Source organism: Rhinolophus sinicus, linkage group LG07 (assembly GCF_036562045.2).
Source record: "Rhinolophus sinicus isolate RSC01 linkage group LG07, ASM3656204v1, whole genome shotgun sequence".
NCBI lineage: Eukaryota > Metazoa > Chordata > Mammalia > Chiroptera > Rhinolophidae > Rhinolophus > Rhinolophus sinicus.
The window spans coordinates 77,879,990-77,892,778 of NC_133757.1; positions in this window are offsets into that span (position 1 = coordinate 77,879,990).

The following is a 12,789-nucleotide window of genomic DNA, read 5'->3' on the forward strand; positions in this document are numbered from 1 at the left end:
GGAGCTCCTCTTGAAGGGACTGAGTGCAGACTTACCCACCAATGGAATCACTCACTCTGAGCTCCAGAACTGTGGCAGCATCTGGAAAGGTAGCAGGGACAAACGGTGGGGAATTGAGTTGTCTGGCTTGGAACGGAGGCTGAAGAGATGGCTTTCTCCTGAACGGGGGAGCTGGCAGAGGTCATTGTTTCTTTGTTGAGCCCTCCCCCTTCCCAGCATGTGAACATGGGTGGCTGCCATTTCTGAGTCTCCACCATTAGTTCCCCACACCCTGGTGCTTTGAGACCTGGCCCCATCCAACTTTCGGGCACACACAGGCTGCTTTCAAGAGCTCTTTCATGCAGACCACCTGCCTTGGCTCAAGCTGTAGATTTTCCTAGGGTCTCTCAAAGGTTCGCAGAACCCAGACATGCAGCATCTGGCTTGAATGTGTCCTGTACCTCTGGCTGAACAGCCCTAAGCTGGCACTAGTGGCAGCCAGCCTTGGTTCACGGCTTGGCCTCTCACTGCACTTCTAAGCACAGCATAGGCGGCAGCCATCTGCAGATTTCTTTCTGGCTCCTGCTGGGTGGCCCCAGGCTATGGCTGAAGTAGATGGTATTGTAACAGCTGTATAAGATGTCAGAGGGCTAGTAGCTTGGGGGGGTGGGTTATCACTTTAGGAGGGGTTTAAGTGTCTAACTATTATGTTGCTTTGTACACCTGAAACTAATAAAAAGAAATTTTTAAAAACGATCTGAGGTTCAGTAAGGCCAACAGATCAAGAAACGACTGCCAATGAACAGAAAATTTGTGACTCACAGTTCCCAGAGGAGGGGGCCATGCCACACCCTTCATAGCCACACAGGGAAGCTACCTTAACTGGGTTAATCCCATGAGGATTAATCTGGGTATCGTGAGTGGCCCAGCCTGTAGCTGGCCCTCAACAGGCACTGCTTGAATCCATTTGATCTCCACTCTAGACTGCAGTCTTACAGTGTTATCTGGAAGTTCTTCCTTGAAGCTAGCCTAAGTCCACACTATTACAGTTCCAGGGTGCTCCATTTAGCCAGCTGGGGAAAAAAACGGTCAGTGACGGGAATCCCAAAACAGCTTAAACAAGCAAACAATCAAAGCAGGAGGAAATAATTTATGTGACCAGGAAGTCTAAAGGCTGAGAGCTTCAGACAAGGCTTTACCTGGGTGTTCGATGACATCAGCAGGAACCATCTCTCTCCTTACCTCTTGGCTTTGCTTCCATCCCTCTATGCTGGTGTCATTCTCAGGTGGGCTTTCCTTTTATGGAAGCAAGATGGTCAGAAACAGCCACAGGATGACGTTATATCCCCTCAGGACCCCAATGGAAATTCAGCTTCACTTGTCACTGATTCCAACATGAAGGGCTGGCCCCAAGGACCTGATTGGTCACAGGAGCCAATCACTGTGGCTGTGGAGGATGGATGATGCTGATTGGCCAGATGAGGGTCATGGGACCACCCTCTCCAAGGATACTTGTGAGCTGTTTCCTCTGTTTCTAGGGTGGGAGATAGTAGGATGCCTGAGACAGCAGGGTTCAGTGTCCAGTGCTGTGTTCCTCTGGGCTTAAATTCCTCGGATATACATGCTCATGTCCTCTTTTCATTCCCCAACGTCTTCTGTTTACGAAACAATTCATGGCAGCACCTCTTTCTGTCGCAAATCCCTTTTCACGCAGACCAAAAAAGAGCGAGACCTCCTGTTGGAAGACAGGATTTGGAGTCAACTCCAAGGTTCAAAGCTGGCCATTATATCATTCATTCCAGTCCACCAATGTCACTGAGCACCGATGACATGCTACGGTGAGTTTCAGGACTGGTAGTTATTCTGTGACCATCACCTGGGAGTCTTCCAGAGAACATGAGTTTCATACAGGCAAGCATGTGGAGGTAGATTCCTGTCCTACGCTGCCAGTCGCTGTGTGACCCTGAGAGATTCCTTCCCCTCTCTGGGCTTCTGCTCTCTCACCTGCAAAACGAGGCACTGGGGAAGATGGGATACTGGAACCCCCTCAGCTCTGACACACTGGTTGGGCCTTGAACATTTCTCCTCCCCAGCTGTGAGTCAGCCTAGGACAGAGAAGGATCTGGGGCTTTCTGTGTGTCTGAGGATCCCAGGCTCTCAGTTCTTGAAAGGTTTCTTGTTGCTACTACTGCTGCCACAGAACATCTCTTTTGGGGTGTTTGTGAATGCCACACCCTCTCACCACTGAAAGTCAAGTTTGGGATTCTGAAAGGGAAGTGTTGGGAGGCCACGTAGAGGGGAGGAGAGGTTCATATAGAGCTTCCACGGAGCCCATCTATGCTCCACCTTCCTCTCCCTCCTCTCTTCCTCTCCCACCCAGACCCCTTTCTCTGTTGCAGTGAAATTGGTCCTGGCTGCCTGGAAGAACTGAGAACCCCCTGATGTTAGTAGGGGAGGGAGGGATCCCTCTGAGGCACACCCAGTAGGGAGGCCTTTCTTTTGCTCCTGATTCAGTCTTGTTTCTCTTCACTCTTTCAACATTTCGGGACATGAATTGATTGCCCTGGTCACTGTCACTCCTTTGTCCGTTCACTCAGCCGCTCATCACCTTATTAATCTATTTGTTCCCTCCTTTACCTAGCTCATGCCTATTTTTCTCAAGCAAGAGGGGAGAGAAACCCAGGAGGAATGGAGGAAACCCAAGAACAAACAGAGACTAGAGTAACTGGACTTCTCAAAAGACTGGAGCCAGCAACTGGTAAGACCTGAGAAACCGAGTCTGCGACATTCCTTCCACCACGCCCAGGCCGCGGATCACTCATCTCTGCTCTTCTTTGCACGTCACTAGACTCTCCTATCTTTTAAACCCATTGTTTTCTCTCCATTTCCACTGCCATTGGGGTAACTACATGAAAAGATGGAGGTCACAATCTTGAGTAGATGGGTTCCATACCTTTAGCAAGTTCTACACCTTTAGCAAGAAGAGGGCTGTAGGGACAGAGCCAGGAGTGCAGTTTCCAGGCTCTCGGCCTCACGTGGAAAGGTGCTGGCTCATGTAGTAAATGGCCATCAACTGTGATTGGATGGCCATCAGCTGTGGCTAGTTGGCTGTCTGCTGTAACCAGTGAGCCATTGGCCACTAATATAACTGCCGTGGCTACGCTAGCAGCAAATGGGGGCTAGCAAGAAGATGGGGGCTGAGCTAGCAAGAGCGGATTGCAGTTAGCACTGTAGATTGCAGCTAGCAAGTGAGGTTGGTTGGCAGAGAGAAGCAGACGGCAGAGAGTGGATTGCGGATCATGTGGCTCCTGCTTCCTGTGTCTCCAACCCAGCCGCCAGAGAGAATATAGTGGTATGACTCCCCTATCTATGTCTCCGTGGGTGTTCCTTTTTTACCTCACCATGTCCTGCGTTCTTATGTGGGGAGCGGGACCAGAGACCCCGCCTGACACCCTGCATGACAGGGCCTTGAGAGAAATTGTGGTAACTTACAAAGCTTTGGAAGTGATTGCCAGCATTCTGTAAGTAGACTTTGGAGTAACAGAGCAAAGGTCTATCATGCCTACTCTCCATGGTACAATTCTGAGTGAATCATTTCCTTATACTAGAGTTATTTTGGGTTTTAGAGTCACTGTGAGAGTTCTACGAGATTTCTGGAGTAGAATTCTGGAAAGACACATTTGTACTCTAGAATGACTCTCTCTCATTTCCTTCATATGCTCCTCTTCTTTAGATTGGGGGTCAGTAAAGTTTTTCTGTAAAGGTCTAGATAGTAAATTAGGCTTTATGGCCATATGGTCTCTCTATACTACTTAACTCTGCCATCGTAGTGCAAAGGTAGTTGTGATATATCAATGAATGACATGGCTGTGCACCAATGTCACTTTATTTATAAAAACAGCCAGCTAGTCCATAGGCCCCTGGTTTAATGAAGAACTGAAAATTCTGGCTTGTGTTTTAAACCCCCTCGGCATTCTCAGTGGTACCCGCTGAAAGCTATACACAGTACTCCAGAGCTGCCTTCGCCATGACTCTCATTTCACCAGAAGTTTCATACCCACCCACCTGGGGGACATGTGTAGGAGGGGAGGGCCCTACCCTCCAATCTCCGGCCTTATCCCCAGGATAAGCCATGGCACCCTGGCAGGGTTAGGGGACAGGGATGCCCATTCTGAGGGAACACACAGCCATACCCTGAGGAAGCCTCAGGGATCTGGTGGAGAAGAGAAGGCCCTTCAAGACACAAAGACATGAAGACGGGAACTGATACAGACCTTTGGAGAAGCTTAGTCATTCCCTGCGGTAACTGAACTCACCACGACCCGCAAACAGTACCCCCAAACACAGCAGCTCAACACAGAAAAGGCCAAAGATGTTAAGGTTTCCAACCTAAGGAAGTCCATGTACCCATCCACTCCTTTGCCTTCACCTCAGGCCATGCGTATGTCAGGATAGGGAGATTCCAGAATGAATGAGTCATGCCTGGTGGAGATTAGGCCTCAGCTATCTAGACACCCAGCCCAGGGCTATGTCCAAAAGCCTCACCCACTCATGGGCCTGGGGGTGCTGGAGAGAAAAAAGGGCCCTGTCTAGAGGAGGAAGCTGGGCTCTGGAGCTGGCTTGGCTGGGTTTCCCTGGGCTCCCCCATCTCTGTTAGGCACGGCCGGAGGAATGAGTCTCAGGAGACCAAAATTGATCTGTTAGAATTTATTTGGCATGTCTGAGCTGTGGGAGGTCAGGCTAGAAAATACCATAACCTCTCAAAGCAAAAAGGGGTATGGAGTTGTACAGGAGGGGGTAAACGAGGCTGTTCCCCCTTCAATGCTTCAGGGGGTTTTCGTTGCATTGTCTCTAACTACCAAGGGTTTCGGGGCATAACCGAGCCCTCCGACTACATACCCTGGCCCCCAGGCCTCCGTCTGGACCACCCAGGCCCCCCCAGGCCCGCTGATCACAAGCCCCTAGGAGAGAAAACAAAGTATAAAGCAAGACAGGAAAGATGGTTTCTATATTCTACATGGCTTCTCCAGGCCTAAGGCAAACACAAGCCTGCAGATACAAGGTACAAAGCAAGACAGGATAAGATGGTTTTTAAGATAAGAAGGTTCCTGTTCCTGGCCTAAATATGGCCTAACAACCCCCATCTCACTCATCACATACGTGAGCTATCTGAATCAGGGGGTGGGCAAAGCTATGGTCTGGGCACTGGACATGGATGATTTTGCTGGCTCCGTCTGTAGCCCGGGCCGATATCCCCTCCTACACTGCAGCTGGAGCTAAGTGAGGAAGGGGCCACACACCACAGGCAGAATGCAGGGATAGGGTATGAACCCCCCCACTCCCTGAACTGCAGATTTTGGCTCCTTCTGAGGAAATGACTGCCCCAGTACTATGATTTGCCAAGTTTCATGCACACCCCAGGAGCTGAGGAAACTGTTGAAACAATTCTCTTTTCATGTTCTTCTTCCTCTTTCTGTTTGTAGCAATGCCTTCCTGGGGTGTTGGTAACAGGGCTTCCCTCCAGGGGCCCTCAGACTAGGAGCAACAGCTTGCTTCTGTCTTCTCCAGAAGAAAACCTGTACTCCTCCCTCCTGTAGTGTGAGACCTCTGCAGGCCCTCACTGGTGTGTGGCTGGGCTTTGCAGATGGTAGATGGCGTTGACTGCCTGTTACACCCATAGCCCCAGTGTTTTCTGTTGAGCTGTGCTCTGGCCCTAGGTGTGGCTGTTGTCTGTCTGTTCTCTGCCTGTGGGGTGTGGGGTGTTGAGCTGATGCCTGCCTACAGTTGCTGACTGTGCACATGGCCTGTGGGTTTGGGATCTCTTAGGATGTCTTCAGTTTGGGGATCTTCTCGATATGTGGCCTTGGGCCTGCGGCCTGGCCTCCCTAAGCCCATTTCCTCACTGGAAAGTGTGAGAATCTACCTCGCTCACAGGTTCTCCTGAGGACTCAGTATCATATTAGTATCATCATTGTTCTCGCCCTCACCCCTCCAGGTGGAGCACAGGAGAAAGTACTGCACAGTCCTTTCCTGCTCTGAACCTTATCACTATCCTGTGAGGCCTGCAACACAGGATGGTCATCCCTCCGTTTCCCAGATGAGGAGACAGAGGCCCAAAGAGGGGCAGTGACCTGCTCAGGGGCCCACAGAGGAGAAGCCACTTGCCCCTCCCAGCCAGCGGCTTCGTCCCAGCTGCCTTCACCTAACCTTAGCACCACCACTGACCACAGCCCTGACTTCTGGGCTCTCAGGTTGTGCCCAGGCCCCCATCTGCCCCAAGCCATGGATGGAGAAGGACGGGGTGTCTCAGGAGCCTGCTCGAGCAGCTCCTGCCTGCCCTAGCCCCCTGGAGTCTCTGCTCAGTAAGGTAGAACCAAGGCCATGCCACGCCTTCACTTCCCCAAGGAACACCTCGGGACATTTCCCCCGCACAGCAGTTTCTTCATCTACTCGTGAACAGGAGCCCCAAGGCGCCACATCTGATTGATAGGGTACGGGGTGACAGGACACTTTGCTTCTTCGTTTACATGAAGTTTCTGAGGTCCATTCAGGAAGCATCCACTAAGAACCTATCAATTCCCCAGACACTTCTCACACGCCATCTAGGGCATGTGTTATTGCCGACTAGACACCCGTGTGAGAATCCTGACTGTGACTGACTAGCAGTGACTCTTACAGGGGCACCATGGGAAGTTATAGAGTACACAGTGTCTGTCTCTGATCCAGCAATCTGAACCTGAAGCCAAGCAGACTTTTTGTTCACCTGGCCCGTGGGAATCCACGGCAAAGCCCATCTCTGGGGCAGGCAGGGTGCCCTCCCCTTGGGGACGTGCTGAAGATAGAAGGAGCAGCAGGGGCTTGACTGCCTGAGGATAAGGTGGCCTGGTTTAAGGAAAGAAGGTACCCCACCCACCCGATTCACCAAACAGCCTGGAAGAAGCTAAGTGCCAACAGGATGGACCAGCATGGAAACCAGAGACCCGCTAAATCTGCCCTCTTAGCATCCCCTCCAGCACAGCCCCGACCCCACCACTTTATGCCATGACTGAGGCCTCCTGCCCCTCAAACTGGCCCCCACCTGCCTGTGGACCAAACAAGCCCCTCTTCCTGTTAATCAGCACAAGATAGAGTAAAATTTTTCAGAGAAACTTTAAGTGACAAATTATCAAAGTCGCATCCTGCCCAGTCCCCCCTTCCCTCTCACCCTCCTCTTTCAAGACCTCCAGTCTCCCCCCTACCTTGATGAGCTGTTCTCTGTCCAGTGAGTAGTCTTTACTACACAGCTTTTTCAATGTTCAAGAGCTCTTCCCGAGCAGAGGAGAAAAAATGAAAGAGATGTTTAGGAATAATGTGTGGGAAAGGGATTAACTGCAAATTCTTTTTATTTGAGAACCTAAAAGATTCAAACTGCCTGGATAAGGGTTTTCACGAGCAGGAAGGTCTCTGTGCGACTGGGGCAGGAGCTCTCCTTCCTGTGAGTCACCTGGGCCTCCATTCCCATTTCTATTGAGCAGCTATTTTGACCAGTTTGAGTTTCAATGGGGCATAGAGGTCCGTTGCTATAAAGTGCACACTTGCAAGTCAGTTTTGCTCAAGTCAGTATCTGACATTTGAGGAACTTTATTCCTAAAGCAGAACTAGTGACCTTAGGACCCAGGAAGACTGAGACCCCGCCCACCAGCCCAGTCCCTGTCCCGTGTTGGCTGCCTCTCAGAGGGTCCCAGATGCCGAGGGGACAATGGCAGACATGTGGGAGCTCCCTCACCTCCCTGGTCCTCCAATGGAGGGAGGCCTATGGCTTTCCCCCATGGCTTCTTTAGACGGTGAATCCAGGGACTCTTCGGAGCACAGAGGATGGTGTGCAGTGAGGAGACGTTCCCAAGGGTTCATTTGGGGAAGGGAAGAGATGAGCTGTGAGGTGGGGAGCTGGAGCTCTGAGTGCTCTAGCTTCAGTCCCCCTCAACTTCCTTCTCCCCTTCTGGGTTGGACAGAGGCTCAGGGAGCCGAGAGAGGGCACACGTGGGACCCAAAGAGTAACTCACGGAGAGGATTTTAGCTCAACCCAAGGAAGGAGCCAGGTAGGAAATGAGCTTCCCACCACGGGAACCTGAGTCAAGGTCAGCTTTCCCACGGTAGGAGGGGCCTAGGGACTATGCAGTGGCTCCGGCTACAGACTTCACCCCTGCGAGCTGATGAAGGAACAGAGACTCCAGGTAGGGACTCCTTGGGCCTCCCATAGATACCCTGGCCACCTTGGTCCCGTGCTCCACCATTCTGGCCCTGTCACGGCTGTCGTGCTCAGATTCCCGAGGCAGGTGGTGATGACGCAGTGGACCACACTGTTGAACTGGGTGCCAGTGGCATGAACAGGGGGTGTCAGGTGCTCATTGCCAGGCTTTTTCCTCTGGGACCATATTGAGCCCAGGAATTGGTGGGGCACCACCCTTCTTGCACAGCTCCTAGAGGAGAATGAGGAGTGTCCCCCAGCCCTGCCCCACCCCAACTCAGTGGCCACAGTCCCCCAAAGTCCCAGGCAGGTGGCACTGGTCAGAACTGGAGCTCAGGAAGCTGAGGATGTGGTGTGAGCCCTATGGGAGTCCCTGGGTTTCTTTTTCTGTCCGCCGAGGGGACCCAGCACAAGATGACCCAGGATGCAATAATGGCAGGGATAAATGTCTGCTGTTTATACCACCCAATCTGTGGCACTATGTTATGGCAGTCTGAACAAAGCAAACTAATACAGTCCATCAGCACACATTTAAGTGTTCCTGGCAGCACTGATGAAATGGCACCTGAATTGAATTACCTCAAGGTCCAATAGCACTGAAAGGTGGCATCCCTGTGGCAAATGGCCTCGCTCATGGAATATTATGAATACAAGTGAAGCCACAGTTCCTGACTTGGCAGGTCATGGTGACATGTTCTGCGAGGTGACAAGTTGCAGAGAAACGTATAGAATAGCTTAATCCATACCCCCTTTTCTGTGTATAAACCATCCTATTAATGTGATGATGTGTAAGGGCTTGGAGAAGGTCTCTAAGGGTAGTTGAGCTGACTGCTACACAGGATACCTGAGGCAGGTTGTTAAAACAATAACAAAATGCAAAGATGCTCATAGTCTACTGTGAAATGAAAACAACAAATTGTTTTCTCAAATATTCCTACCCTCCCATGTACATGGAGGAAGTAGAGGTGCAGATTCCTTTGCGAGTGGGACTGTGGGACAGTCTAGTGGAAAGTCCTGGGAGGGCCCCAGACAGTTCCCAGATCTGGGCCCTCCTGGTCATCTGGGGGTCCTGGATGTGGAGACTCCTCTGCGCCAGCTGGCTGAGGGGTCCTATGGGAGGACCAATGACTGTAAAGGGCCTGGCAGGTGATAAAGCAGCCTAGTTATGATGACTTCATATCTGAACTGCTCAGGAGAGTCCCAATTACAAACGTACTCTCAAACTTGTGATCTTACATCTCAGATTTATTCATCCAGCGGTACTGGACACATCTTCATTGCCAGGTGCTAGGCTAGGGACCTGTAATGTACACAGAACCAAGGTGTGGACTCTGCTCTCAGATGGCTGAGCAACGATCAAACTATCATACAGAGTGAAGACCAGTTGTAGGCCGAGTGCCAGTTGATTAAAACCATAACCTTGTCTCTCTCCCACAATAATGATACCATTTTTCACTATTCTGACCCTGAGGTTCTTTTAGAATATAGAAGATTTCAGCAAAGTGCCTCAGGGGAAAGCAGTCTCAGTGCTTTCAGGATAGTAGCCAGTGTGGACCCGACCTTGGCTGTGCTGACCAGATCTCCTACTTGGACAGATTCCACTGGGATCTCCTGCACTTTACCTTCACCAAGCATCCCAGGGTTTCAGCGACATTTCCAGAGTCTTATAGCACAAAGCAGGGGCAACATGATTGACAAATATCTTGCTACCCAAAGATTCATATCACAAAAAAGGGGCAATATGATGACATATACATCTAATACATCACATCTAAGGTCAAAAGATATTTAACAAAGAGAAATATTTATAGATGGATGGAGGGAAAGGGGAAGGATGGAGGTGAACACAGTCGGGGATCAGACACATAATTTTATATTGTCTATATGTGTCACAAGAGACATCTTCCTGTCAGTGGATCATCTTATATTTGGCATTTGTAGTGGATTTTCATTATCTTTCAAATCAAATCGAAGAAGAAAAGTAAATAAATATTCCTTAAAGAAATCCTCTAAGGTTATAAAACATGTTCTTAAGAAGGCTAGCTAGTAAAGGAACCTTGGAGGAGGAGCAAGGTCATTGTCACGAGCAGACACACACACCACCACCACCACCACCACCACCACCACAGCCCTCTGGTGGCGAAGTGAGAAATGGCATGAGTGCTGCAGGACTCAAGCCTCTGTCAGCAATAGTAGCCAACACCAAACAAGTGAGACATCTTCCCAGACTTGCTGTTAGCCCAAAATAAATTATGTCAGAGGTAATGTTCTGGGCAAACAAGTGAGACATCTTCCCAGACTTGCTGTTAGCCCAAAATAAATTATGTCAGAGGTAATGTTCTGGGGTGCATTCCAGTGGAAGTAATTGTCTTGCCATTTCTCACTGTGAAAAAAAAAATAGGCCAGTTCCCAAGTGTGGTATTTCAGGGAGTATTTGTTGAGCACCCAAGTCAGGTACTGGGTTCCAGGATAGAAAATAGGGAAAAAGTGTTAGGAATAACTTGTCTACATCACAGCCCATGTGTCTGGTTTTTAAAACTTAGTATATCAAACCAAAGGATATGTATGAAATCCTTCCGACAATATGAAAAATAAAATGTTTTAGAAAATTGGAAAACCACAACTCAGCCTATCTTGTAAAATTTCACCTAAATTGATAGTTTTTTTAAAAAGGATCACTCTATATTCGTGGTCACTTTTTCACTCAGTGTAAACAATTATTCCCTCCCTATAAATTTTCAGAAAATGTGCTTTTCATTGCTGTATAGTATTCCTTCTAGTAACTGGTACATTGGTATATAAATGACCTGCTTCTATCCTTCCTGCTATCTTCCTCCACCAACCATATTTTGTTTATCTCTGGAAGTGGAGTTCTCTTGCAGTCATCTCCAGGCAGCTCCCAAATCTAGAATTAGTTACTGAACTTCCAGAGCATTACCACTCCATTGCTTTCTCCTAGGATGGCAGGCACTTCGTATATCCTATCTCCTTTTTTAGATGTAGAGCTTCTCCCAGACCTAGATGCTGCTCAATCAAATCTCAGTCCAGCCCTTGGTACAGCACTTGGCATATAGTAAATACTCAATAATGATTTGTAAAACACTGTAAATCTGAATGACTTACTCACTGTTGCAGAGAACTTTAGCTATCCATCAATTCTACCCTCTTGGGGCTCATGGCTAGACTGCATCGCCTGGCCTCCCTTGTGGGCCTATGATCATGTCATTGCCAATGGAAGAAGAAAGGAACTGACATGGTCCACTGCAGCCCTGGCCTGTGAAATCCTCCCAACATGCATTTCTCCACACTTTCCCCACTTCTGCTGACGAATGCAGATGGGGATAAAATCCTAGGAATGGAGAAGGCACATGATAAAAAACTCTGGGTTCCTGAATGACTACGTGAAGAAGTGCAGTCTCTTGCCAACCTGAACACCCACCCAGCACTGTTATTTGGTCAGTTGTTGATGAAATAATGGCAGTTATTGGTAATTCAGCATAATATACCAACAAAAATTTAATCACAGGAATCACTTGAATAGGTCTCAAAATTTAATTTGGCCTTGCTAGTTTTACCCTCCATTGTAACCCTGCTATTCTAACCCAGTCCTTTTACCTCAGAAACTTCAATCACTCAAAATATTTTGATTCTGGATGTAAAAACATTGAAATCAAAATCGTAACATTTTCAAATGTTTGTGGGAAAGTATTTTCCAGAGAAAACTCAGTAAGACATTTTAATTCCTTGATCCTGCTTGAAAATAGAGCACAGTACACTGATTGTAGTTTTTCCATGTTTATTTTTAATTTGTTGAAGTGTTTTAATTGGGATCAATTTTGTTTTAAATATACATGGCAGGATTTCTTGTCTACATCATAATTTACTGACAGTCGATTCTGCCTTTTGCCTTCTCTAATTTGGAACTGCACTGAAAATTCGAATGAGAAAACAATTACAGTAAAGCAGAAATATACATGTTGTTTCTCCAAAACTCTTTGATGAGCTTTGAAGAGGCCATGAGGAGCCCCAACGAGGAAGAACTGACTGCCCCGTAAGTTGTTCAGTGTTATGCCAAAAACTCATACAGTGAAAAAAATGACTCATTTTTGGAAATAAGACTGCTTCAGAATTCAAAATGTCATCGGTAAAGGGCACTCAAATTAAATAGTACAATGTTTCTTTCCTAAATATGTAACTATTTGGAATTCAACTTTGATTTCACCACTTCAAATTACCTCTATGCTTTAAAACCATTCTCCCTGAGAAAGGGAGGTTTCATTTACGATGACATCCAATGTGCTTGCGAGTGTTCAAAAATAATGAACATTTTGGACACAGATAGCAGCATATAATTATTTTACAAATGCAAAGACCTGGTTGACAAATAGCTGGTTTACAAAACAAACCTGTTTGAGAGAGTTAGAAACGAATTCCTGAAAATCAAAGTCTGTTGCTGCTGGTAAATAAAAGATATGCTGAAAAGCTTTTGCTGAGAGGGTATGGAGCATTGGAATGACACCAAGAAATAGAGTAATTGTGAGCTTGATAAGAGAATGGAAGCAAGTCCAAGTGATGTCACCTTT